The sequence below is a fragment of the Acomys minous genome (genome assembly GCF_964271855.1).
Source record: "Acomys minous genome assembly, chromosome: 12".
Classification (NCBI taxonomy): domain Eukaryota; kingdom Metazoa; phylum Chordata; class Mammalia; order Rodentia; family Muridae; genus Acomys; species Acomys minous.
Window position 1 is genome coordinate 67512598 of NC_140493.1, and position 26344 is coordinate 67538941.

The following is a 26344-nucleotide window of genomic DNA, read 5'->3' on the forward strand; positions in this document are numbered from 1 at the left end:
AAGCCATAAATCCAATTAAAACATTGTTTTTTATAAGTTGCCTTGGTCAAGGTGTTCTAGCATAGCAACACAAAAGTAACTAAGGTAGTGGGTACTGGGAAACTAAACTCAGGTCTTCATGCTACGCCACAAGCAATTTATCCATTGAGCCACATTCCTAGATCTCGGTTTTTCTATTAGTTACAGGTAATCTGTATGCATTTAAAGCCATTCATTTAACTTTTTCTTTTTTGTTTTCGAGACAGGGTTTCTCTATGTCCTGGCTGTCCTGGACTCACTTTGTAGACCAGGCTGGCCTCAAACTCAGAGAGATCTGCCTCACAGGAGTTCAGATTAAAGACAGGCACCACAGCCAGCTCATTCATGTAACATTTGCAAATAATGTTTTTTTAAGGATTTATTTATTTATTATTATATATACAGTGCTCTGCTTGCATGTACACCTGCAGGCCAGAAGAGGGCACCAGATCACATTATAGATGGTTGTGAGCCACCGTGTGGTTGCTGGGAACTGAACTCTGGAAGAGCAATCAGTGCTCTTGACCTCTGAGCCATCTCTCTAGCCCGCACAAATAATGTTTTACATATTTTTACAATAACTTAGACCAAAGATTAGGGCTGCATGTGGCAGAAATCACACCTAAAACTCTTAACACTCCGAGGTTGAGGCAGGAGAATATGGAATCTGAAGCCAGCCTGGGTCACACAGCAAGATCTGTCCATTAAAAGGTTCTTCCCTCTCAGCAAGACTCTCAAGTGCAGTAACTCACAAATTAAAGCAATCACTGTTTTGTTTTTGTTTTTTTTGTTTTTCAAGACAAGGTTTCTCTGAGTAACAGGCTTGGCTGTCTTGGACTCACTTTGTAGGCCAGGCTGGCCTCGAACTCATGAAGATAAACTTGCTACTACCTCCCTGAGCTAGGGTTAAAGGTGTGTGCCCACCTTAAAGCAAAGAGCTTTAATAGATGAGAATAGATGGGTTATAGATTTGATTAGGAAAGTAGGTTTAAGGCTTTAAAATCAGATTTGCATACAAAGTAAGTCCAATCTAGACAGATTATACTATCACTCTACACTGAGCCATATCCCAGTTAAACATAATATTTTTCTGACATGGATGGTTCCTTTTTCTTTTTGTAATTTTGCTTTTTATTTTTTGCACTGAGGTAGGAGAATCATGTGAGTTCTGGGCTAGCATTGGGTACATAGTGAGATCTTAGGTAAGTAGGCTGATTTTGTCTTAAAATGACATACTAATTTATTAGTACATAAATTAATATATATGTATATATCACATTAAAATAATGTTAAGAGGAGATGTATTCAAGTAGATGACACAAAATCTGCTATGACTCTGCTAACCCTAGTACATAAAGTTTCATAACTTAACTGTCTAGTATTATACATATTTAAAATCTGCCATAAATAAAAGGTGAAACATTATAAACATTAATTAATAAATAATTAAGTTTTTCAAGACAGGGTTTCTCTGTGCAATTAGATGAAGATGGCCATTTTTGTCTGAAACAGTCTGCTATCTGTTCTTGGTCTTGAAGATGGTCTTTTTCTGTGTGTGCATGCACAAGACTAAAGCTAATGTTAGGTGTTATTTCCTCTATAGCTTTTCACTTTTTAGTTTTAAGAAAGGTCTCTCGCCGCCGGGCAGTGGTGGCACACGCCTTTAATTCCAGCACTCGGGAGGCAAAGGCAGGCGGATAGCTGTGAGTTCGAGGCCAGCCTGGTCCACAAAGCGAGTCCAGGACAGTCAAAGCTACACAGAGAAACCCTGTCTCGAAAAACCAAAAAAAAAAAAAAAAAGAAAGAAAGAAAGAAAGAAAAAGAAAAGAAAGGTCTCTCATGGACTCAGGGTTTGCCAATTAACTACACTGGCTGTCCAGTGAACTCCCAGAACAAGGCATTTTTCTCTGCCTCACCCCAAGACCTGTGTTTAGATGCCGCCATACACATGTTCTTATGTGGGTGTTGGGGATCCAAACTCAAATTGTTATGCTTATGCCACAACAATCATTTACCCACTGAGGTATGCCCACAGCCCCAAAGATGGTTTTCTCTAGGGTAGATCTTGGTCTTGAAGGCAGATCTCATTTCTATTAGACTGTAACTGCTCAATGTTGCTCACAAGCTGTAGAAGTGGTATTCGACACTGACTTCTAACCTATTATCACCCACACTAATGACGGTCTCCATTTGTACAAACTTACAAATAGGGCAGCGGCAGATGTAGTGGCGCACGCCTTTAATCCCAGCACTCAGGAGGCAGAGACAGGCGGATCGCTGTGAGTTCTAGGCCAGCCTGGTCTACAATGTGAGACCAGGAGAGCCAAGGCTACACAGAAAGACCCTGTCTTGAAAAACAAAAACAAAACCAAGAAATAGAACAGCAAGACGGCTCTGCAGGTAAAGGCACTTACTGTCAAGCCTCATCTGTAGTCCTTGCATCCCACACAGTGGAAGGGGAAAGTCAACTCCTGAAAACTGTTCTCTGACCTCCATACATGAGGTATGGCATGCAAGTGCACACTCACAAACACACAATGTAAAAAATAAATAAATAAATAAATAAATAAATAAAATAATGTTAAGACTGTCTCAAAAAACTTAAAGACTGTCTCTGCCCTTAAGAAATTTACAAAATAGGGGGCTGGAGAGATGGCTCAGAGGTTAAGAGCACTGTCTGGTCTTCCAGAGGTCCTGAGTTCAATTCCCAGCAACCACATGGTGGCTCACAGCCATCTATAATGAGATCTGGTGCTCTCTTCCAGTGTGCAGGCATACATGTAGGCGAAACTCTGTGTATGTTATAAATAAATAAATCTTAAAAAAAAAACTTACAAAATAACTGAAGGTGTAAGCTAAATAGCTCTTTATTCATTATCTATCTTGCTAGACACTCTACTGTAATGCACATAAAGATTAGTAAGATACACTCTACTAAACCCCGTTTAACCCCGTTAAAAGCTAGAAGGACAGGGATGGGAAGGAGGACATAAAGACACTAACAGAACTGTTGCTCTTACCGACCAAGTCAGCATTATAAGCCAAAAAGTGACTTTAAATTTTAAAAAGTGGAAGCTGGGGAGATGCCTCAGAGGATAAGAGCCCTGGCTGTTCTTCCAAAGATGCTGAGTTCAATTTTCAGCAACTACAAGGCAGCTCATAACCATCTATATTGAAATCTGGTGCCCTCTTCTGGCATACAGGTACACATGCAGCCAGAATACTGTATACACAATAAATAAATCAAAAAATATTTAAAATGTGATAGAATTGCCTGACAATTCTTTGAGGCACACATGCAGCCAGAATACTGTATATATAATAAATAAATAAATAATTTAAAAAGTGATAGGATTGGCTGACAATTCTTTGTGGTAGGTTTTGAAAGAAGAAATAATATGAAAAATATTCAAGTGCAAATTTTTACATAGTTAGGAAAGGTATTACTATAAAAGGTAGATTGCAAACAGTTTCAAAAGGCAATCACCAATAAGAGTTATCTAAAGTCCACATGTTCAGCAGTGACAAAAACATGTCGCTCTCTCAGTGTCAAAGAAAACAAAAAGAAATTTTGTTTTTTTTTTTGAGACAGGGTTTCTCTGTTACACAGAGCCCTGGCTGTCCTGGACTCTTTGTAGACCAGGCTAGCCTCGGAACTTAGAGATCCGTCTGCCTCTATCTCCTGAGTGTGGGATTAAGGGTGTAGTGGCTCACAAAACTTATTTCTAAGTAAAAGTGAATTATGCTTGGGAAAGAGACAGAGCTATATTTATTATATGCATCAGTAAAACTCCTAACACTATAGAAGGTAAAGTAGAGACCTGTAATCCCCAGCACTTGGAGGCTGAGGTCGGAGTTTGGGGAACTGGCCACATCGCAAAACAAATCAATACAACAAAACCAAAAAACCCACCCTACATTTATTTTATGCTGAAAACTGAGTCTTGGTTTAGGGAACTGCATTCTGTCAAAGGAATCTAGCAGTATCAGGTTTTTCTGAGTCTCTCTGCTAATAATTATTGAACACTCTGGAAGAATATGCTCTGAGGTAAGCAGGATGGCACCCATATTTAATCAATCCCAGCCCCCCAGAGGCAGAGGCCGTGGCAGTTGGATCTCTGCAAATTCAAGGCCAGCCTGGCCTAGCATCTAATTCCAGGCTAGTCAGAGCTACTTGGTGAGAAGATTGTATCATTTTAAATTCTTCTGCTTAAAACTTTTCTAGAATCTACGGGTATAGAACTGTAAGTGCTTGGCATTTGCAGAAAACACCATGATTTATACAGTTTCGTGTCTTGTTATCATTTAAGTGTACTGTGGGGCACTCCTCAATAATCTGGACACAAAAAAGGTATGAATCACAAACTAGTGTCTATACAAAAACAATACAAGTTGTAGAGTTTTTCTGTTATTATTATTGCTATTGAGACCGAGTCTGACTGTGTAGACCCTGAACCTAGATATCCTTCCTTATCCTTACTGAGTACTGAGATTAAGGCACGCACCTCCAAGCCCAGCTTTGCTTGTATGGTGATAATACAATGTTGCTCCAGTCTTGTCTAATTTTTCAGGATTGATCTGAAGAGATCAAGCAAAGTATATTATTTTAAATATAGCTTAAACACTGTTTAGCTATACAAAGCCAACAAAAGTTATCTACAAACTTGGTCTGACCTGAAGGTGGCCAGCATGCAACCTCTAGGTGAATAAACTCATTGTTTTCATGGTTAAGGAAGGGGGGGGGAGAAAGTTCGGGGATTTGTGGTCTAAAATTGATACTAACACTATTAATTATTCCGTATTAAATTGAAATCATAAAGATTACTAAGAGAAAAACATTTTAATTAACCTAAGAATGAACTTTGCATACAAAAACAAACCCTCTCATCTGCAAATACCTTACTTATAATCACAGCAGTCCTATAACAGTGCAATGTTACAAACAGTCTAACGCCCATTTCTGAAGTCTACCTAGAAAATACCGGGGTGGGAGCTGGCTGTGGTGGTGCACCCCATTTATTCCTGCACTCAGGAGGCAGAGGCAGGTGGATCACTATGAGTTTGAGGCCATCCTGGCCTACAAAGCAAGTCCAGGACAGCCAGGACTACAAGAGAAACCCTGTCTCAAGGAGGGAAAAAAAAGGTACAGGTCTGTGGTAGAACGTGTGCCTCATAGGTAAGGGACTGATTTCTCATCACCAGGGGGAAAATCAGTATGGTCTTTTGTGAATCAAAATGGCCATTCATAAACCAAGGAGAGATGGCTGGTCTTCCAGAGGACTTGGTCGATTCCCAGCAATCCACTTTTCTAATTCCAGTTCCAAGGGATTCAACACCCTCTTCTGGGCTCCTCCAGCAACAGGAACAAATGTGATGCACCAATATAAACACAGCAAAACACTCACATAGAATAAAATTTAATAAGAAAAAAAAAGTGGGAAGAAAGACTTAAGAACTGTGGCTTAGGAAATTTTATCTGGCAGCTTTATTTGCTATCCTATACAATTCCTCTTACCCTGTAAATCCTTTTTCTGATTCCATTCACTCTCAAGCTACAGTCTACATTGTCCTCTTCCCACTGCACTTAGCATTCACAATTCTACTTCCTAAACCTTTCTCCAGTCAACAATCTTCGCTGTCACTGTATTTCAAGCAATAATCATTCTTTCCTGAAAAACTGTGACCCCCACATTGAAATCTATCTTTGTTGTCACCCACATAAAACTGTAATATACCAACCGATCAGAATGTTTGCTTTTACTTGAACTTGTTTTGGTTTTGGTTTTTCAAGACAGGGTTTCTCTGTGTAGCGTTGGCTGTTCTGGACTCACTTTGTAGACCAGGCTGGCCACGAACTCAGAGATCCACCTGCCTCTGCCTCTCAACTGCTGGGATTAAAGGCGTGCGCCACCACGCCCGGATACTTGAACTTGTTTAATGACTTCCAGATTACCTACTAGCTATACAGAACATATAAATTATACCAATTTAACTCATATAATTTTCCAGCTTCATATGCCACAATCTCCTCTCCCAAACTTTACCAGCATACATATAAAGGAGTTTCCATGCTTTTGTACCAATATGTTGCTGTTTCTACCATCTAAAATTATTTTCCCCAGTGCCTGCTTCATTTTTTTGTTTGTTTCATTTTTTGTTTTTGGAGACAGGGTTTCTCTGTGTAACCTTGGCTGTTCTAAACTCACTTCGTAAACTAGGCTGGCCTCGACAGGCAGTGATGGTAAACGCCTTTAATCCCAGCACTCTGAAGGCAGAGGCAAGTGGATCTCTGTGCGTTAGAGGCCAGCCTGGTCTACAGAGCTCGTTCCACGACAGCCAGAGCTACACAGAGAAGCCCTGTCTGGAAAAACAAAAAACAAAACAAAACAAAAACTAGGCTGCCTGCCTCTCCATCCCTGAGTGCTAGGAATAAAGGCATGGGCTAATTACTTATTCTTAAAGAGTCATTATTACAAGGTATGGTGGCGCACCTCTTTAATCCTAGGACTAAGGAGGCAGAGACAGGTGGATTCTGTGAGGCGAAGGCCAGCCTGGATCTACAGAATATGCTCCAAAACAGCCAGGACTACACAGGAAAAAAAAAAAAAAAGAGAAACAAATAAACAAAAAACAAAACAAAACAGAAAAAACAACTCCCCATGGAGTCTAAAAGGGCCAAGCATTATGACATACAACTTTAATTGCAGCACTTGGGGAGCAGAGACAGGAGAATCTCAGTGTAGAACAGGCCAGCCTGGTCTACAAAGCTCCAGACAAAGAACATACAGGGAGGGCTGAAGTCAGTAGTTAAGAGGGCCTGTTTTCTTGCAAAGGACCCAAGTTGTATTTTAGGCATTCACGTGACGAGTCACAACTGCCTTTATGCTGGTTCTAAAGAATCCTACCTCTCAGCTGGACGTGGTAGCGCAAGCCTTTAATCTCAGCACTCGGGGAGGTAGAGGCAGGCAGGTCTCTTTGAGTTCGAGGCCAGCCTGGTCTACAAAAAGTCTAAGACAGCTAAGGCTTGTTACACAGAGAAACCCCATCTCAAAGAACAAAAACAAACAAACAAACAAGAGTCCTACCTCTCTTTGGAGGGCCCCTAAACAAATATGGAATTGGGGGAAAAAAAACCCTCAGGTTCTAATTAGTCAAAATAATTTTTTAATTTTTTTTGTTACTTTGTTTGGGTTGTTTTGTTTTTCAAGACAGGGTTTCTTTGTGTATCCTTGCTATCCTGGAACTGAGAGATTCGTCTGCCTCTGCCTCCCAAGTGTTGGAACTAAAGGCATGTGTCACCACCCCGTAGCACTTTTTAAATTTTTAACTGATGTACTTAAATCTTATTTGGGAAGCCAGGCAGTGGTGACACACGCCTTTAATCCCAGTACTCGGGAGGCAGAGGCAAGTCAATCACTGTGAGTTCGAGGCCAGCCTGTTCTACAAAACAAGTCCAGGACAGCAAAGGTTACACAGAGAAACCCTGTCTTGGGGGCGGGGGGAATCTTATTTAGGGCCAACTATAATTGTATATAATATAATTCTAGCCTTAGGAGGCTGAGGGAGGAGGGCTGCTTTAGTGCAGGAATTGCAGGCTAAAACTAGACCACATTACAAGGTACTGTCTTACCACCCACATGACGAAGCATGGCTTTAATCCCAGCATTCAGGAGGCAGACAGATCTCTTTGAGTTCCAGGACAAGCAGAGATACGTAATGAAACCCTCTCTCAATGCATACCACCAATAAAACCCCAAGATCCTGCTTAAGAAACAAAAACAAAAAACAAGCAAACAAACCTATAAGAATTACATTAGCCAGCGGAGAGTTGGTGGCACATGCCTTTAATCCCAACACTCGGAAGGCAGAGGCAGGTGGATTGCTGTTGAGTTTGAGGCCAGCCTGGTCTACAAAGTGAGTCTAGGACAGCCAAGGCTACACAGAGAAACTCTGTCTCGGGGAAAACAAAAACAAAAACAAAAAAATTACATTAGCCAGGCCTAGTGGTGCACGCCTGTAATCCCAGCACTCTGGGAGGCTGAGGCAGGCAGATCTCTGAGTTCAAAACCAGTTTGGTCTACAAAGTGAGTTCAGGACAGCCAAGAGTAAACAGAGAGACCCTGTTTTGGAGGAAAAAAGAAAAAAATTACATTAATAACTATATGTGGTTATCAGCAGTTAGGAGCACTCTTTCAGCTGGGCAGCGGCGGTGCTCGCCTTCAATCCCAGCAAGGAAAGCTGCTTGCCAGCAGTCTAACAACCTCTGATCGCCACACCAGGCAAGGTGGTAATATATGTACACACTAAGTAAATAAATAAATGTTTTAAAAACCAGAGATAGAGCCAGGTGTAGTGGAGCATGCTTTTAATCCCAGTACTCAGGAGGCAGAAGCAAGCTGTTAACTGTGAGTCTGAGCAGCTCTGTCTATAAAGAAAATTCAAGGACAGCCAGGGCTGTTATACAGAGAAACCCTATCTCAAAAAAAACAAAAAACAAAAAACAAACAAAGTAACAATAAAAAGACCTGCCTGTCTGTCCCCGCTGCTGGGATTACAAGTGTGCACCACCATGCCCAGTTGAAAGACTGGTTTTATGCATACAAAACATCAGGTATGGTGACATACCTTTTTTGGTTTTGTTGTTTTTTCACTACAGGGTTTGTGTGTGTGCGTAGTCCTGGTTGTCCTGGATGGAACTCACTCTGTAGACCAGGCTGGCCTCAATTCAGAGATCCACCTGCCTCTGCCCCCCAAGGGCTAGACCTACACCCAGTTTGTGACACACATCTTTAATCCTAGCACTCAGGAAACAAAGGCCGGCCAGTCTCCGTGAGTTTATGGTCATCTAGGAACATACAGTTAAGGCCTTACTTCCAAAAAATAAATTAATGAAAATTCTAAAAAATAACCAGGCTAGCTGAGCGTGGTGGCACACGCCTTTAATCCCAGCACTCTGGAGGCAGAGGTAGGCAGATCACTGTGAGTTTGAGGCTAGCCTGGTCTACAAAGTGAGTCTAGGACAAGCAAGGCTACACAGAGAAAAACTCTGTCTCGAAAAGGCAAAAAGTAAAAAACAAACAATAAAAAAAAAAGACAAAACCCCAACAACAAAGAACTTTAGGCCTCTTCCTTATACTTAACCTATGAAACCCAGGACTTGCCTATGAACTAGCTCTGCTACTAAACCACACACAGCTCTAGTCCTTTTTATCCCTTTTCATATCATCTTGCAGTCAATCAAATGTTAATAAGTATTAAATTCTTTTTTGAGACAGAGTTTCTCTGCGTAGCCCTAGCTGTCCTTGAACTCAGTAAGATTGGCCTCCCTCTGCCTCCTGAGTACTGGGATTAAAGGCATATACCACCACCACCCCGCTAAAATAATTATTTTAAAGCAATGTTGGGTGTTGTCTAACAACCCCGACTCAAATATCTAAAGCCTTATGCATGTAAAATATTCAATGCAGGACAAAGTTAACAAGTGTCAAATTAAACATAAGCAATAAATGCTGCAATTACCATTTTCAAAATTAAGATAGAAAGGATAAGGGATGGGCTGAAGAAAAGAAAAAAAACCCAATTTGATATCATCATATGCTGCACTCTGCAAAAGGAAGATGCAGCAAGGTCTCTCAACTGAGCAGTAGTGTGCCACACCTTACACAGAGAGACCATGTCTTGAAAAAAAACAAAAAACAAAAAGAGGGAAGGAGAAGGAAGAGAAGGAGGTCTCTCACTAGACCCTGGCACCTTGGACCTTGACTGTCAGCGTCTAGAACTTTGATTTTCATTTAAAATACAAGGCAAGTACAGTGAGTAGTGCAGGCCTCTAATCCCAGCACTCAGGGAGGCCAATCACTGTGAGCTGAAGCCCAGCCTGGTCTACATGGTAAGTCCAGGACAGCCAGGGCTACACAGAACAACCTTGTCTCAAAAACAAACAAAAAAATTAAAAATAAGTAAATTAAAAAGTAAAGAAGCAAATACTAACCTCTGAACTAGCTCAATGAAAATTAGTGCTCTATGCCAGCCCAAATGAAAACATTTCAAATTATACCCCTGAAACATGACTATATTTAGATGGAATAAACAAACATATAAACAACAACAAAAAAACTTTGAAAGGAGCTGGCTCAAGGTAGTGCACACCTGTAATCCCAGCACTCTAGGAGGCAGAGGCAGATGGATTTCTGTTGAGATCAAGGCCAGCCTGGTCGACAAAGCAAGTCCAGGACAGCCAAGGCTACAAGGAGAAACTCTGACTGGAAAAACAAACAAACAAAAACTTTAAGGTAAAGCTGGGCATGGTGGGAAAGCTGGGATCTTTAATTCCAGCACTGGGGAGGCAGAGGCAGATGGATGGCTGTGAGTTCGAGGCCAGTCTTGTCTACAAAAAAGAGTCCAAGACAGCCAAGGATACACAGAGAAACTCTGTCTCAAAAAGAAAAAAGAAAGAAAAGAGGGAAAAAAAAGCCTCAAAAGGGGCTGTCAAGATGGCTCAGGGGAAAAGCTGCTTACAGACAGGTTTGAGTGCCTGAGTTTAATCTCTGGGACCCAAATGGTAGAAGAATAAAATCTTAAAAGTTGTCCTCTGGGGGCTGGAGAGATGGCTCAGTAGTTAAGGGCACTCAAGACTGCTCTTACGGAGGAGGACCAGGGTTCAAATCCCAACAACCACAAGGCAACTCACAACTGTCTGTAACACATAGACATGCATGCAGGCAAAACACCAATGCACAAAAAATAAAGATAAATACCTTTTTTAAAAATTTGTCCTCTGACTCCTGCAACTCATAATGTGGTATATGCTCCCAACCCACAAAACATATTTTTAAATATTTAAGAGAGCCTGTGAAAATTTTAGAATGTAAAAATGTTCACCTCTTAAATGAGTGACATCTGATGTATAGTTGTTTGACTATATACCTTTAATATCTGTGCTCCATGGTATAAACATGAAAGTGAAATCTTTCGCAAATTTTTTTCGAAGAGTCAATTGCTATAGAAAAGAACTACTTGACCATGTAGGCTAGCACCTAAGTGGCTGGCACTCTAACTACTTACTACCTAATGACTTCAGGAAAAGAAATTCGTGGAATTTTAGTTCTCTTATAAATGAAAATACCCATGTATCTAAAAGAGGTGAAAAAATAAGTTGAGATAGGTATCAATTCAGCAGTGACAAACTAGACAGATGTTTGGCACAGCTAAGTAATACTAAAGGAGTGTCTGTGCAGAAGATCCCTGACGCATTAACCCTGTTTTAACTAAAACCCAACAATTTTTAAAAATAAAAAGCAATCAAATAATACTTATGATGATTGTAACCCAGTGAGTAGATATATAGCACAAATATCAATTAAAAGCCGTAACTCCTGTGTCAATGACAAAATTTAATAAAAGTTAACTAAAGTTCTGTATTATCATACCAAACCAATAACACTATTAGAACAATCCAGAAACACTTTAGTGATATTTTGTTTGTTTTGTTTTTTGTTGGTTGGTCTTTGGTTTTTTGAGACAGGGCTTCTCTGTGTAGCCTTAGCTATTCTGGACTAACTTTGTAAACTGGGCTGGCCTCGAACTCACCTCCCTGAGTTCTGGGCTTACAGGTGTGGCTGACTTTAGTGAATTTAATCATCATTGTTTACATAATGTGTTATAGCATCTTTCTTTGGAAGTTGAAAGATGATGAGAGTAGGCCAGACTCAGTTATACGCGGGTTCAAGACCTGGACTATTGGAGAACCCATCTTCAAATAAGAACTATACACACACACACACACACACACACACACACACACACACACACACACATTTCTCAAAATGGTTTGGGTTTTGTTGTTGTTTTGTTTTTTAGTTTTTGAGACAAGGTTTCTCTGTGTAGCCTTGGCTGTCCTGGACTCACTTTGTAGACCAGGCTGGTCTCAAATTCACATAGAGGCCTGCCTCTGCCTCCCTAGTGCTGGGAATTAAAGGCCTGCGCTACCATGCCCAGCTACAAAATGGCTTTTAATACCCAGGACTCATTCTACAGCTAAACGTCTTCAGAATGGAAGCAATTTTGCTTTTCTCTTCAGTTTCTTATTTAAAAACGCAGGGTTTATTCAGGATTTTTTGAGGGGGAGATGATGGGGAGTGTCTTTGAGACAGGTCGGTCTTGACCTCACAGATCGACCTACCACTCTGCCTCCTGGGTGCTGAAAACAACTTAAAATAGCTCTACGCTATGGGGCTGGCAAAATAGCTTAAAGGGTGAAGGTGCTTGCCTCCAAGCCTGTCATCCTGAGTCTGATCCCTGGGACTCACAGTGCGAGGAGAGAAGCAACTCCTGAAACCTGTACTCTGACCTCTAGCCACACAGAGAACTCACAAACACATATACAAAATGTAAGTAAAATAAAATAAACACGAGGCTGGAAAGAGAATTCAGTAGTTAAGAGCATTTACTGCTCTCACAGAGTACAGTTTAGGTCCAAACACCCATGGACAGATCACGATCATCTGGAACTCCAGCTTCAGATGATCCAACGTCTAGCACTTGTACTCACTTGTACATTCTCTAACTACACACACACACACACACACACACACACACACACACACACACAAATATAATAAATCTGAGAAAAAGATAGTTCTACCTTAGTAATGACATGGTCTACAATTTCAATAGCTCACTGAGATGACAACTGTGCCTGATATGAACCATATGTAAGCCGGGCGTGGTCGCACACGCCTTTAATCCAGCACTTGGGAGGCAGAGGCAGGTGGATCGCTGTTGAGTTCGAGGTCTACAAAGGGAGTCCAGGACAGCCAAGGCTACACAGAGAGACTGTCTGGAAAAACAAAAAACAAACAAAAAAGAACCATATGTAAACAAAAAGACCTCTTTTTCCCTGAATACTTAAAATAAATGCATAAAGTCATTTACACACATGCATATCTAGATATCCAGATAGCTTTGTATATAATCCAAGAGAGAGCAACATTTACTTTCCTTTTTTATTATTATGTACGTCTGTCAGTCAGAAGACAAATTAGCTCTGTCGACGATGTGAGTACCAGGGATCAAACTCATCTTGATAAGCTTTAAGAGCTAAACCATCTCACCAGCCCTACTTTCCTTTTCTTTTTTCGTTTTTCAAGACAGGGCTTCTCTGTGTAGCCTTGGCTGTCCTGGACTTGATTTGTAGACCAGGCTGGCCTCGAACTCACAGTGATCCACCTGCTTCTACCTCCCAACTGCTAGGATTAAAGGAGTGCGCCACCACGCCTGGCCCTTTTCTTAAACATTAATATAGCATAAATGTTCTAAATTAAGAAACCAATTATAAGATACAGACTTTTCATTCCCAGAAACAAATCCTTTTCATGCTAGGGATATTTTATCCAGAAAGTTATGTATATTAACAGAATTTTAAAATAGATACCAGGCTGGGTGTGGTGGCGCACACCTTTAATCCTAGCACTCGGGAGGCAGAGGTAGGCAGATCTCTGTGAGTTTGAGGCCAGCCTCGTCTATAACTCGAGTCACGGACAGGCAAGACTACACATAGAAACTGTGTCTAGAAAAACAAAACAAAAAACAAACAAACAAATACTACTACTAGTACAGTGGCACACACCTGTTTTACAGCACTTGGGAGGTGTCTAAGGCGGAAAGAGGAGGTTAGATGCTCACCTAGGATACATAAGGAGTGAGTATTAAGCCAGTCAAGGCTACAGTGTCCTGTAACCCCCAACACTTTCAAAGGTGGAAGATAACTGTCAAGAGCTCAAGGTCAGGACCAACTCCACAACAAATTCAAGGCCAGCCTAGGCTAAAATAAGACCCCATCTCACTGGGCCTGGTGGCACACACCTTTAATCCTAGCACTTGGGAGACAGAGGCAGGAGAATCACTGAGATAGAGGCCAGCCTGGCCAACAAAGTGAGTCTAGGACAGCCATGGCTACACAGAGAGACCCTGTCTGGGGAGGAGGCGGGAGAAAGACCCCATCTCAAAAGCAGCTCAGTTAGTTCTCTTGAGCTGTTGAGATGGCTCACTGGATAAAGAAAGATGTGTGATGCCAACTCTAACATGGCTGAGTTCAATCCACAGGACCTACATGGTGGCAGAAAGGACAGGATCCCATAAACTGGTGCACCTAAACATACATAAACGAACTAGTGAAAATAGAAACTCACCTCAGCTTCGCTAAGGCCTTTATAAATATAAAATTGTAAAGAATTTTAAAAACTGATTCCTTCAAAGTTAGCAAAATTCTAATAGATACCAGAAACATAAGCACATATACATTTATACTCTCAACCAAATTATCAGTAAACTCCTGCGTGAAGGTGGGGCAGGGTCGGGATGGGATTCACCATTAACTAGAAACAGGGCTAGGGATCGGTCAGTCACAATACAGTGAAACACTAATCCCAACATACTCATCCATCACCATAACAGCCTTTCTAATTTCTAACTGTGTGAAAAATAACAAAAATGGCCAGGTGGTGGTGGCACACAATTTTAGCCCCAGCACTCAGGAGGCAGAGGCAGTCAAATCTCAGTGAGTTGCAGGCTATCCTAGTCTACAAAGGAGTCCAGGACAGCCAAGGCTACAAAAGACCCTGTCTGGAAAAATCAAAAAAGAAAAATAACAAAAATCTAAAAATATATACAAAGTTACAAATATAAGGTTCACCAAAATTATATTTATCGTATTTAAAATTCTTTAAGAACCACAGACACTAAAGTGAGTTGTGTTCTTTTATCACACAAAAAGTCCTATGCAAGAAGCAACCAGAGAGAAAAGGCCTATTTAAAGATCTCTACACCAAATAAGCAATCTTTATTATCTTATCTTTGATGTTCATTAAGGAGGAAAAAAACTATTTTAGTGAAAACAAGTATTCTCAACTAGATTTTTTCCCCCAGTATACCATGCTTTTGTTGCCAAATATTCCTGGCATTCATGGGTTTAACACTCATTTGGCTAGAATAATTAAAAGACATTAGGCAGAGCAGATATGTAGGTGATTTTTATACATACACACATGTAGACAGTAAGTACTTGTTTTAGAGGTGGGGTTCTGCTTTATTCCAATTATTTAATGTCCTTCTTGGAAAGAAAAAAAAAGGTGGGAACCCTGAGATTTTAAGATCTACTACAGAGAAATGCCTTTGTTGTAGCCACAATTAGTATCAACCTTACAAATCATAAGGATGAAGAGAATGCTATGAAAGGGCAATGGAGCATTTCACAGCTTTTGCTGGCACTCCCTTACTCCACCCAGTCCTCCCGGCTCAATGGCTGTTCACAGCATCCACAAATATTAGCCCATTTTCAAGGATGTGGGAAGATGTACCAAAACAGGGTGTACTCCATCAAAACCAACATTTGCAGAAATATTCTGTGAAAAACTGAGTTCTTTTCTCTGACTTTTAAAATTGATATATATATCAATTTTAAATTTATTGTAGGAAATCCTTCCCTCTGAAATCAGACAATGATCTTTTAAACAGACCATGAAAGAATTATCCTAAATACATATTCTGCTTTAATAAAGCTGCAATTTCTAACTGCCAATTATTTTGCAGTACTATGTCCGGAAAGACACCCATTACAAATAAAAGCTTGCTAGAGCCTTAAAACTAAACCAATTTTTAAAGTTAAAGCTTTTAACGTATATTCAACATATTATTACAGGCATACATGACTAAAAATATTCCTGATTCAGGGACTGAATCCTGCAGCAATCAAGCTCTACTGCAGGGGGAAATATTAAACAAACACTGCTGTGGTAAAATAAAAAGAGAAGACTGTACTGAAGGCCCAAACAAGGTCTCTCTCTCCACCATCCCAACCCCAGAAAAGAATTTCACACAAAACAACCCACCCCAACAAAAAGAGAATTGCTAAAATGACCTTTCTGTTGCTGAATCTTTTAATGGTTGTGAATCTTAAGGAATGTGTGCTTAAAACTAAAGGTCGGAAAAACAGGAATAATTTTATTTTCCCAATTGCCTCTTATGAAAAGGGGGGGGGGGTTGATCCTTGGCATGACATCGCCCATTTAGAGTAAGACCACAAATCCGGTATTCTTCAAAGCATAATTTCTTAACCAAAAATCTGATAGGAATTAGACCACAACGGAAAATTTCCTGCCCTCCTTCCAAGGAGTTTCTTGCTAAGTCACTGGGAAAAAAAAAAAAAAACCCGGCAGAATAACAAATAAGCCAAGCACCTTGCTTTCTCCCATCTCAGACAGTAAGAACCTCTCCTCACGGGAGTCAAAATAAACCCACCACCTCAAAAACATCTTCTCACCTGCACCTGGGAGGCTAGAGAGGGTAAATAGTCACAGCGTTTCCTAATGGAGTGGAGATGGGTTGAAGGGAACGGCCAGAGGCTCGGAGCTCAGGGTGAGCAACGTCAAAAGGCAACTCCCGTGCGAGGAGCCAGTGGCAAAAAGGGAAATCCTGCCCGATTCGGTGGGTGGATGCTGCAGATCTTTACTGAGCGCAGAGGCTGGACCACCACCGCACCGGGGCGCCGGGGGCCAAGGCGGCGGGCCATCCTCCTACCTAAGGACCCCTAACCTAAGGACAGGTGGGTAACCGGACCCCTGGAAGGCCTGGCGATTGCGGGAGCCCCGGCGGCGCTGGAGCCGCCAGCCGCGGACGGGTGGGGATGCGGGTTCGCTTCCGCGGCCCAGGAGGGCTGAGCCCTTTCCCCAAGATCACAGAGCGACCTGCTCTCCACGCCCTTCCCACCCAAGAATACTTTTCTTGCTAAGTCACGGCGGCAGGAGGGCGATGCCGCCCGAGAGGCCACCGCCGAAGCCGCGCCGGCCCGGGGTAACCCGCAGCCAGGGTCGGAGGACCAGAGCCAGGGCAGCGCCCTCCGCGGCCAGGCCCCCCTCCTCGGTGCCTCTCACTCAACGGCCGTCGCGGCCGCCATTTTGAGAGCGAGGAGAGGAGAAGAAGAAGGAGGAGGCAGCGGCGGCAGGGGGAGGGGAGAATGGGAGGGAGGGGACCGGCGCAGCCACATCGTCAGGCCGCCGGCCCGGCCCGCAGCCGCCCGAGCGCGGTGGAAGGGACAGAGAGGGGAGAGCGCAGAGCGCCGCCGCCTTACCGGAGCGCTGCACCGCCGCCTCCGCAGGGCCTCTTCCGTCCTTCACTCCCATCCACCGGCGGGGGAGGGGGAGGGAGAGGGAAGGGAGGAAGGAGGGAGGGAGGGAGGGAGGGGGAGGATGGCGCGCTGGGCCCGGTCCCGGGGAGGGGGAGGGGAGGGCCGCGGGCGGGCTCCTCAGCCGTTCCGGGGCTCGAGCCCTAGCCCCGGCGCTCGCGGATCCTCTCGCTCGCGCCCGAGCGCTCCCCTCCGGCTCCTCCTCGCTCCCTGGACCCTCGGGTCGCTGCTCGCTCGCTCCCTCGCTCGCTATCACGGCCGCCGGACTCCGCCGCCGCCCCGCCGCTCCAGCTCCGTCTGTCACAGGAGCTGCCCCAACGCCCTGACGTCACCGCGCCGCCGCCGCCCCAGACCCGCCAGGAAGAGGGAGGGGAGCGGAGGGCTGCGGCGCATGCGCCGGCCGGTCGGGCCTGGGCCGCGCTGCCTTCTGCGGGGTGGTCTGGCGACTGTACTCGGGGCTGATGGATGAGCTTGCGCCCTGGGCGCGGTTTTCCTCGCTCCTCTACCCGCTGTACCCTTGGGAGGAGCCCCCTCTTGCCCTAGGGTCTCGTCTGATTATTGGGGCCCATCACGAACCCGAGTTCTGCTTTGCCCTCACTGCGCTGTCCGGAGGACCGCGGGTCCCGGCTTGCTCGAATGGGAGCCGAGCCAGGCTGCTTCCTTTCTGCATCTTAGCCTGTAGGATTATTCCCCGTCTCCCCCAAAAGGGCGAGAGTAAATTGGTGGTCTTAGAACGAAGAGCTGTTGAGGTTAAACGGCAGATGGACTGACTGCCTTGTGTTCCTTTCTGTTACAGATTTTTTTTTAATTGGAAGGAATCGCCCGTAGATGTGATTCAGCTATTCTTTTCCTTAGTCACACATACACATCAGAGATTTCTGGAAACGGACGTCCACAGAAAGACCTGGAACTTTATCCGTACAAGGCATGTCTATGTTTTATTAAATTGCGAATTGAAGTGTTAATGACAGCTCTGGGGGATTTGTTGTCAATTTATTCCATAAAGAGACACTTGGTTTTTGAAAGGGTACGTTTAGGGGTCTGAATAATTCAATATAGGATATTTTAATAAGTATTGAATGAGATTACTTCATTATTCACTTGTGTTTTCCAACACTCAGGCTTAAATGATTCTATTACTTCCCTTCATGAAGATAAAATATTGTACATTGTGCACTCGGGAAGCTGCAGAGTTAACATCTCCGATATGAAACCTGGTGCCGCCACTGGCTGGGAATATGACCTTGACTAAAGTACCATATCTCTTTTTGGCCTCAGTATCAGTATAAAATAAACCTAGTAGCCAAACAAAGTGGCACACAGCCCACGCTACTTGGGAGGGAGAAGAATCAAAGGAGCCCAGGAACTCTGGGCCAGCCTCAAGGAGCAGCATATTTAAAAATAGCGATAATAATAATAAGCAAGCTATGGTGGCTCACATCTGGAATCCTAACACTGAGGAGACAGAGGCAAGAGGGCTGCCACAAGTTTGAGGCCAGCATGGGGTACACATAGTATGACCATATCTTAAAACAATTCAAGCCGTGCATAGTACTTTAACATGGGCTGTCTGGCAGCAGAGGCAGATTGGTCTCTGTGAGTTCAAAAAACCAGCCTTGTCTACACAGCGAATTTCAGGCCAGACAAGAGCTACATGGAGAAACACTACTTTTTTTTTTTTTTAAAGAAATGAATAATAGGCAGGTAAACCTTGAGTAGCGGCATATGACTTAATTCCAGCCTAGAATGGCTGAGGAATGAGGGTCACAAGGTCAAGGGCTGCCTGGGCAACTGAAAGGTAGGGTACATGCTGAAAGAGAAAAAGAAAAGAAAGAATATTAGAATAGGCTTCTCTGTAAGGCTTTGGGTGAATAGGCTGTTGGGTGAATGGATCCTCCCATGGTGAGGTTTCACAGGTAGGGTCTGTATGCTTCAAAAACATCCAAGCGAGCCAGGCATGGTGGCACACACCTTTAGTCCCAGCACTCGGGAGGCAGAGGCAGGCGGATCGCTGTGAGTTCCAGGCCAGGCTGGTCTACAAAGTGAGTCCAGGACAGCCAAGACTAACAGAGAAATCCTGTCTCCAAAAAACAAAAAACAAAAAAACAAATAGGTAACCCAACTCCTATAAGCCTTGAGAGGTCCATTTTTTTATATTTAGAAAAATATAAAAGCTGTGTTGCATAATTATATATATAAATTATATATAATATTATCTATAAAAGTGTGTGTAATATAATATTTATATATTTACATATATATAATATAATATAAATTAAAATCAGATTTTACTTTTATAGCAATCCTTCAAAAGCAGTAAGTCTCCTTTTGGGAAAGGTATAAAATTTTTCTCCCTGGATTATAATTTTTCTGAACAGAAAACTGTGTTATATGCTTAACTTGACATGAAGCAATTGCGTTACAGTTCTGTTTTCAGTTAGTTGCTAACACTATATATCCATTTTAATAAACATTTGGCTACTGAAAATGGAGAATTAGGACATCTGTGCCATCAATCATAATTCATAAGGACTTATATACAACCTATGTCTCCGAAGGATACATTTACTAGATATTTTGAATATATTTTCTTGGGGAAAATATAAACATTTGTTTTCCTAAATACAATCTAACAATCTCACCATTCATTTGAATGAATTACAAGTCTTTATTTTTCCAGCAGACATTTTCAAAATGGAAACATTTGTTTCAATTGCTGGGGGGAAATTAGTGTTACTTAAACAATTCTGCAAATAAGCTGACTGGAAGAAACACTCCAAAAATACTGCTACTGGGGCAAGAACAAAATGTCTTCTAAAGGTATGGCAAAGCAAAAATGGTTTAAAAAGAGTAAGAAAAAAAAAAAAGAAATGTTAAAACTTTGTTCCCAGGAACTAGGGAGATTGCTCTGTAAGGAACGTGCTTGCTTCTCAAACATAAGGTCCTGAGTTTGATGCCCAGCACCTGGTAAAAATCAAATGCAAGCAAACCCCCACATGTGAACATGAATGGCAATGCACAAAATAAAAGAAAAATCATTCCTCAAAAAAATCCCTTTTAAGCCGGGCGTGGTGGCGCATGCCTTTAATCCCAGTACTCGGGAGGCAGAGGCAGGCGGATCGCTGTGAGTTCGAGCCCAGCCTGGTCTACAAAGAGAGTCCAGGACAGCCAAGGCTACACAGAGAAACCCTGTCTCAAAAAACCAAAGAAAAGAAAAGAAAAAACCAAAATAAATAAATAAATAAATAAAAATCCCTTTAGCCAGGCACAGTAGTGCAAGCCTTTAATCCCAGCACTCGGGAAGCAGAGGCAAGTGGATCGCTGTGAGTTCGAGGCCAGCCTGGTCTACAAGAGAATCCAGGACAGCCAAGATAACACAGAGAAACTCTGTCTCAAAAAAAAAAATCCTTTTATTTTGAAAATTCAACTGAGCTCTGCAGTTTATAGGAAAGAGTCGTCCTATGCTGGTGTGTGAAAATCATAGAGAAAGAAATCAGCAAATGGCACGGAGGAGGCTTTGGGGGCGTGCACGTTATATAAGTTAAAGTCCATTAGAAGAGAACCATGACCCAGCTGACAAGGGACTGACTTGTGTACCTGCAGTCCCACAGGCAGAGATATGTCCGCATGGGCGGATCCAACAAGACCAGTCATTCCTCTTGGCTTCATGACATCCTCATGTGTCATGAACATTGGAAGGACATAAAAACAAATTAAAGGGAATTAGCAGAGTCAAACTCTCAACTTAGTTGTAGAGGGAGTATGTAGAAGGAACATGTATAACCCAGACCTTTAAATATACATAGAGAGAAAAATAAACAACAGGAAGAATGTGGGGAGATGGCTCATTAGGGAAACACTTTTGATGAGACAACCTGAGTTCCAGGCCAAGATCCATTGGTGAAATGAAAAAACTGAATCCTACAAGTTATCCTATGACCTACCACACATACTCTGTGGCATAACCATGCCCACATTGACATATGCTCAATAATACAAATAAATAAAATTTAAAGTACTAATATAAACAATACAAGGACGTATGGCATTCATTATGATGTCATTGCATAGACCAAAATATGTTTCCTTTCTTTTTATGCTGATTGGTGTGTACGTAGTGGATAAAAGATTAACTTATTTGGAGAACTTAAAGAAATCTCCCTGAGCCAGGGTTGATGGGGCACACCTTTAATGGTAGCACTCAGGAGGCAGAGGCAGGTGGATCTTTGTGAGTTTAAGGTCAGCCTGGTCGACAAAGCTAGTCCAAGACAGCCAAGGCTACACAGAGAAACCCTGTCCCAGGAGGAGGAGGAAGAGGAAGAAGAAGAAGACAAAGGAGGAGGAGGAGGAGGAGGAGGAGGAGGAGGAGGTCGTCTCCATTGCATACACTTGCAATCAGTGACATCCTTGCTTGGCAGGCAGGAAGCTCTGGGTTTGATCTCTGGTACTGAATAAAGGAGGTGCGGTGACTCACAGCTGTGATTCCAGCACCTGGGAAGTGAAGACAGGCTCAGTGGTTCAAAGTCATCCTTAGTTCCCAACGCATGTAAGGCCAGCCTGGGATTCAGGAGACCTTTTTGAGGGGAGAAAGCAGTCTAAGGCCAGGTGGTAGTGCTATACAACTTTAATCCCAAAACTTGGGAGGCAGAGACAGGTGGATCTCTCTAAGTTTGAGGCCAGCCTGGTCTACAGAGCAAGCTCCAATACAGGGAGATGTTATAGTGATCTAATGACAATATGTCAACAATAATATTTATAATGATTAAATAATTTAATTCACAGAATCAGAAAGTCAAATAGTCATACTAAAAACAAAAACAAAAACAAGCCAGGTGGTGGTGGCGCACGCCTTTAATACCAGCACTTGGGAGGCAGAGATTGCTTAGATTGCTGTGAGTTCGAGGCCAGCCTGGTCTACAAAGAGAGTCCAGGACAGCCAGGACTACACAGAGAAACCCTGTCTCAAAAAACAAAACAAAAACCCAAAGAGTCATACTAGGGGTGGTGGGGGAGTTGTTTTAATGGATGGAAAGTTCTGGAGATCTAGTGTGCAACACTGAGGACTGGGGCTGGTGAGATGGCTCTGTGGTGAACATACTCGCTACCAATGGATATCAATCACCTGAAAGCCATACAGCGGAAGAGGGAAACCATCTTTGGAAAGCTATCTTCTAACCTCCTCACTGGAGTCATGGCACACGAGGGCACACACAACACACACGCAGAGGTATACAAAAGAAATTAGTAACAATGTAATAAAAATTGCATGCAAGCTGGGCATGGCGGCTCCTGCCTGTAATCCCAGCACTCGGGTAGGCAGAGCTAGGCTAATCTCTGTGAGTTCAAGACCAGCCTGCTGTGCAAAGTGAGTCCAAGACAGCTAAGGCTACACAGAGAAACCCTGTCTTGAAAAACAAAATAACAAAACAAAACAAAAGAACATTTACTGCTTTTGTGGAAAACTAGAGTTCAGTTCCTAGCATTCACAGCCCACCAGTAAGTAATTACAGCTCCACACGGTCCGATGCCCTCTTCTGTGACCCCACTCCTGAGATACCTCACCATCTCCAGTTCAGAAACTGTTTTATATTCTTATTGCTGTACTGTAGCTCTCTAGAACTTTTTCATGTACACACACACACACACACACACACACACACACACACACACGGTTAAAAGTAAAATAAATAGAAAAAATAAAAGAAGACATTATTGAGTTGTACAATTTAAAAGATTAAGATGGTAAACAATAGGTATATGAGTATTGAGAGGTGATGCTGAGAACTAAACACGGGACCTTCTACATGCTAGCCAAGCACTCTACACGGACCTGTACTCAACCTTAAGCTATATGGTTTTTATTAATACAATGTGCTAAATAACATAGCATACTAAATCTAACGTATTCAATAATGTTATAATGCAGACTGATTTAGGGTAAGAATGCTGGAATTGCTCAACATGTAAAAACATTGGTGTAATTCATCATACTAACCGAACTAAAAAGAAACAACAAAACAGTCATATGGTTATTTTTCTCAGTAACAACAAAAAAAAAGGCTTTAATAGAATTCAATAAGCCGGGCGTGGTGGCGCACGCCTTTAATCCCAGCACTTGGGAGGCAGAGGCAGGTGGATCGCTGTGTGTTCGAGGCCAGCCTGGTCTACAAAGCGAGCCCAGGACAGCCAAGGCTACACAGAGAGACTCTATCTCGAAAAACCAAAAAAAAAAAAAAAATAGAATTCAATAAATAAAAATATCCTAATAGCCTGGCTTGAGTTCAGGGTTAGAGCACTTGTCTAGCAAGCCTATGTTCAATCCACAGGACCACAAAAAGTGAGGGGAGAGGGAGGAGAGGGAGGAGAGGGAGGAGCAAGATGGAAGGGGCAGAGAGGGGGGATTCTGGGGTAGGTTGTAAATCCTGTCAAGCATTGGGACCACGGAGGAGCTAATGACACCTTCCCTCCCACCGAAGGACTCTGGAGGGTGTGAGAGTTCAGCCCCAAACCACTCTTTCACACAGGGAAAACCATAGTTCTTTCCTGTTTGTGCCCATGGGCACTCTGCACAGGTTATCTACAACATAACTTGGCAAGGAAGTTAAGGATAGGTTGGTTTCACCCAACGGGGCTGGAACAATCAGATATTCTTAGGCAGAGGGTGAATCGTGGGGGTGGGGAACCTGGTCTATTCTAAAGACGCACTCTTGTGGAAGCCCAACCAAAGCGCAAATCCAAACGTGAGCTTTACCCATGCACACAAGCTAAGCCAGCCAGAGTGGATGCAAACATGAAAGCCAGAGATAATCCTAGCATAAAAAGAAATGCCTGTTCTGGGACCTTAAAATGAGGCTTCTTAATGAAATTAACAGCTGTTTGAATAACCTCTCTCTGCTCACTTACAAAGATCATAAGCTTTGTCAGGGTATCTCAGGGTTGCTCTAAGCTCCCCAGGGGACCCTGGGAGGCCCAGGATGCCTCTGTCATTTAGATGCTAACCCAGTGGTTGGAAGAGTCCAAAACGAGATGCTTTCAGCTGAACGTTGCAGCGTCCCCAGCAAAAAGTAGGGCCAGTGTTTGCTTAGCGACAATTCCCTGTGTTTCCCAAGCCATGAATCAGCCCCATTGTCCCACTGAGTGCTGCACATCGCTTATTCTGCTCACCAGCTAACGGCAGAGCCAGGAACATGGCAGAGAGACGGAGACTCTGGGGCAAGGGGGGAGCATGAAGCTACACCATTGGTTCTGCTTTCGGCAGAGTCAGCCTTTCTCCTGGACAGCTCTAGAAAAGTCCTTGGAAACCTGTCAGAAAGCTGATTTTTATGGACGACATGTAATTGATAAAAATAGTACTTGGCAGCAGACTGGTTTTTTTTTTTTTTCATTCAAAAGTAGAAGAGTCTGAAACGCGAATGTTATCCTTCTACCCTGTGCAGTCCGAGGCATTGAATGGCCAGAACCTTCATCTACTGAGCCATCCCTATGTTATATTGCCGTTAGAGAGAGAAGAAAGACTGGACAGTGATGGTATATACCTTTAATCCCAGTACTTGGAAGACAGAGGCAGGTCAGTCTCTCAGTTTGAGGCCAGTCTGGTCTACAGAATATGTTTCAGGACAGCCAGGGTTACAGAGGGAAACTGCCCCCCCCAAAAAAAAAAACCAAAAAAAAATAAAAAATAAAAACACTGGCTGCTCTTGCAGAGGACCAGGTTTGATTGATTGCCAGCACCCACATAGCGGCTCACAACCATCTGTAGCTCCAGGTCCAAGGGCTCTGACACCCTCCCTTTTAAAAATCATTTATTTATTTATTTATTTATTATGTATTCAGTGCTCTGCCTGTATGTACACCTACGTGCCAGAAGAGGGCATCAGATCACATTATAGATGGTTGTGAGCCACCATGTGGTTGCTGGGAATTGAACTCAGGACCTTTGGAAGAGCAGCCAATGCTCTTAACCTCTGAGCCATCTCTCCAGCTGGACACCCCTTTCTTTTGGCTTTTCAAGACAAGGTGTCTCTGTGTAGCCTTGGCTGTCCTGGACTTGCTTTGTGGACCAGGGTGAACTCACAGAGATCTGCCTGCCTCTGCCTTCCTGACACCGCACTCAGCTTTTTTGTTTTTGTTTTGTTTTTGGAGACAGGGTGTCTCTGTGTAAGCCTGGCTGTCCTGGAACTCACTATGTAGACCAGGCTGACCTGGAACTCAGAGGTCCACCTTTCTCTGCCTCCAAGTGCTGGGATTAAAGGCATGTGCCACCATGCCTGGCATGACACCCTCTTCTTGCCTTCTTAGCTACCAAGAATGAACATGGTACATAACACTGACACACATGCACACAAAACACTTATATATATAAACCACATAAATTGGGGGAAATTTTTGGATGTGATGGTATACACACGCAATTGTAATACTAAGGAAACTAAGATGGAAAAGTTATCACAAGTTTAAGGCCCACCTTAAGTTACATTTTTGGAATATTTAATTTAATATTTAATGAGATTTTGTTTTCCTCATTGAAGTTGAGAAATATACTAAAGGAAAGGTTTCCAATTATACAGTTATAAAATAGAGTTTGCAAGATCATGGCTAGTTCACAGAGCAAAATGGGGATGCATAACCACTTGTGAGGGAAGTCCAAACAGCTGTGGCCTTGGATCTCAAAAATCTGTTTGTTTCAGTCTTCAATGTGCAATAACCCAACAATATGTAATAGATAGCCACAACTGTTTTCCCCCCTCAGTCTTCTTGGCATTAATATATATATATATATATATATATATATATATATATATATATATATATATATATATATTTTTTTTTTTTTTTTTTTTTTTTATGCTGGGCAAAGTGGCACACGTCTTTAACACCAGCACTAGGAAGACAGAGGCAGAGGAATCCCTGAGGCCAATCTGGTCTGTCTACACAGTGAGTTGTAGAATAGCCACAGCTACACAGTGAAACCGGCCTAAAAGAAGAAGAGAAGGAAGGCCGGGCGTGGTGGTGCGTGCCTTTAATCCCAGCACTTGGGAGGCAGAGGCAGGCGGTTCGCTGTGAGTTTGAGGGTTTCTCTGTGTAGCTCTGGCTGTCTTGGACTCTCTTTGTAGACCAGACTGGCCTAGAACTCACAGAGATCTGCCT

General features: G+C 42.8%; 1 protein-coding gene and 2 long non-coding RNA genes across 4 annotated transcripts in view; 2 read left to right on the forward strand and 1 right to left on the reverse strand.

Moving 5' to 3' along the window:
• Window positions 1-17517, reverse strand: part of PAFAH1B1 (platelet activating factor acetylhydrolase 1b regulatory subunit 1) — a 46220-nt gene extending 28703 nt beyond the window's left edge. For both annotated transcript variants that reach the window (XM_084802825.1, XM_084802826.1), the window contains exon 1: window positions 17144-17517. The gene's annotated coding sequence lies outside the window, so the exon portion shown is untranslated. The remainder of the gene's footprint in view (window positions 1-17143) is intronic.
• LOC311609643 lies at window positions 4-7505 on the forward strand. The gene is made up of 2 exons (XR_014783455.1): window positions 4-3221; window positions 3309-7505. It is a non-coding gene; the product is annotated as an uncharacterized lncRNA (long non-coding RNA).
• Window positions 16338-18167, forward strand: LOC311609649. Its single transcript, XR_014783460.1, has 2 exons — window positions 16338-16618; window positions 17994-18167. It is a non-coding gene; the product is annotated as an uncharacterized lncRNA (long non-coding RNA).
• Window positions 18168-26344: the final 8177 nt, after the last annotated feature.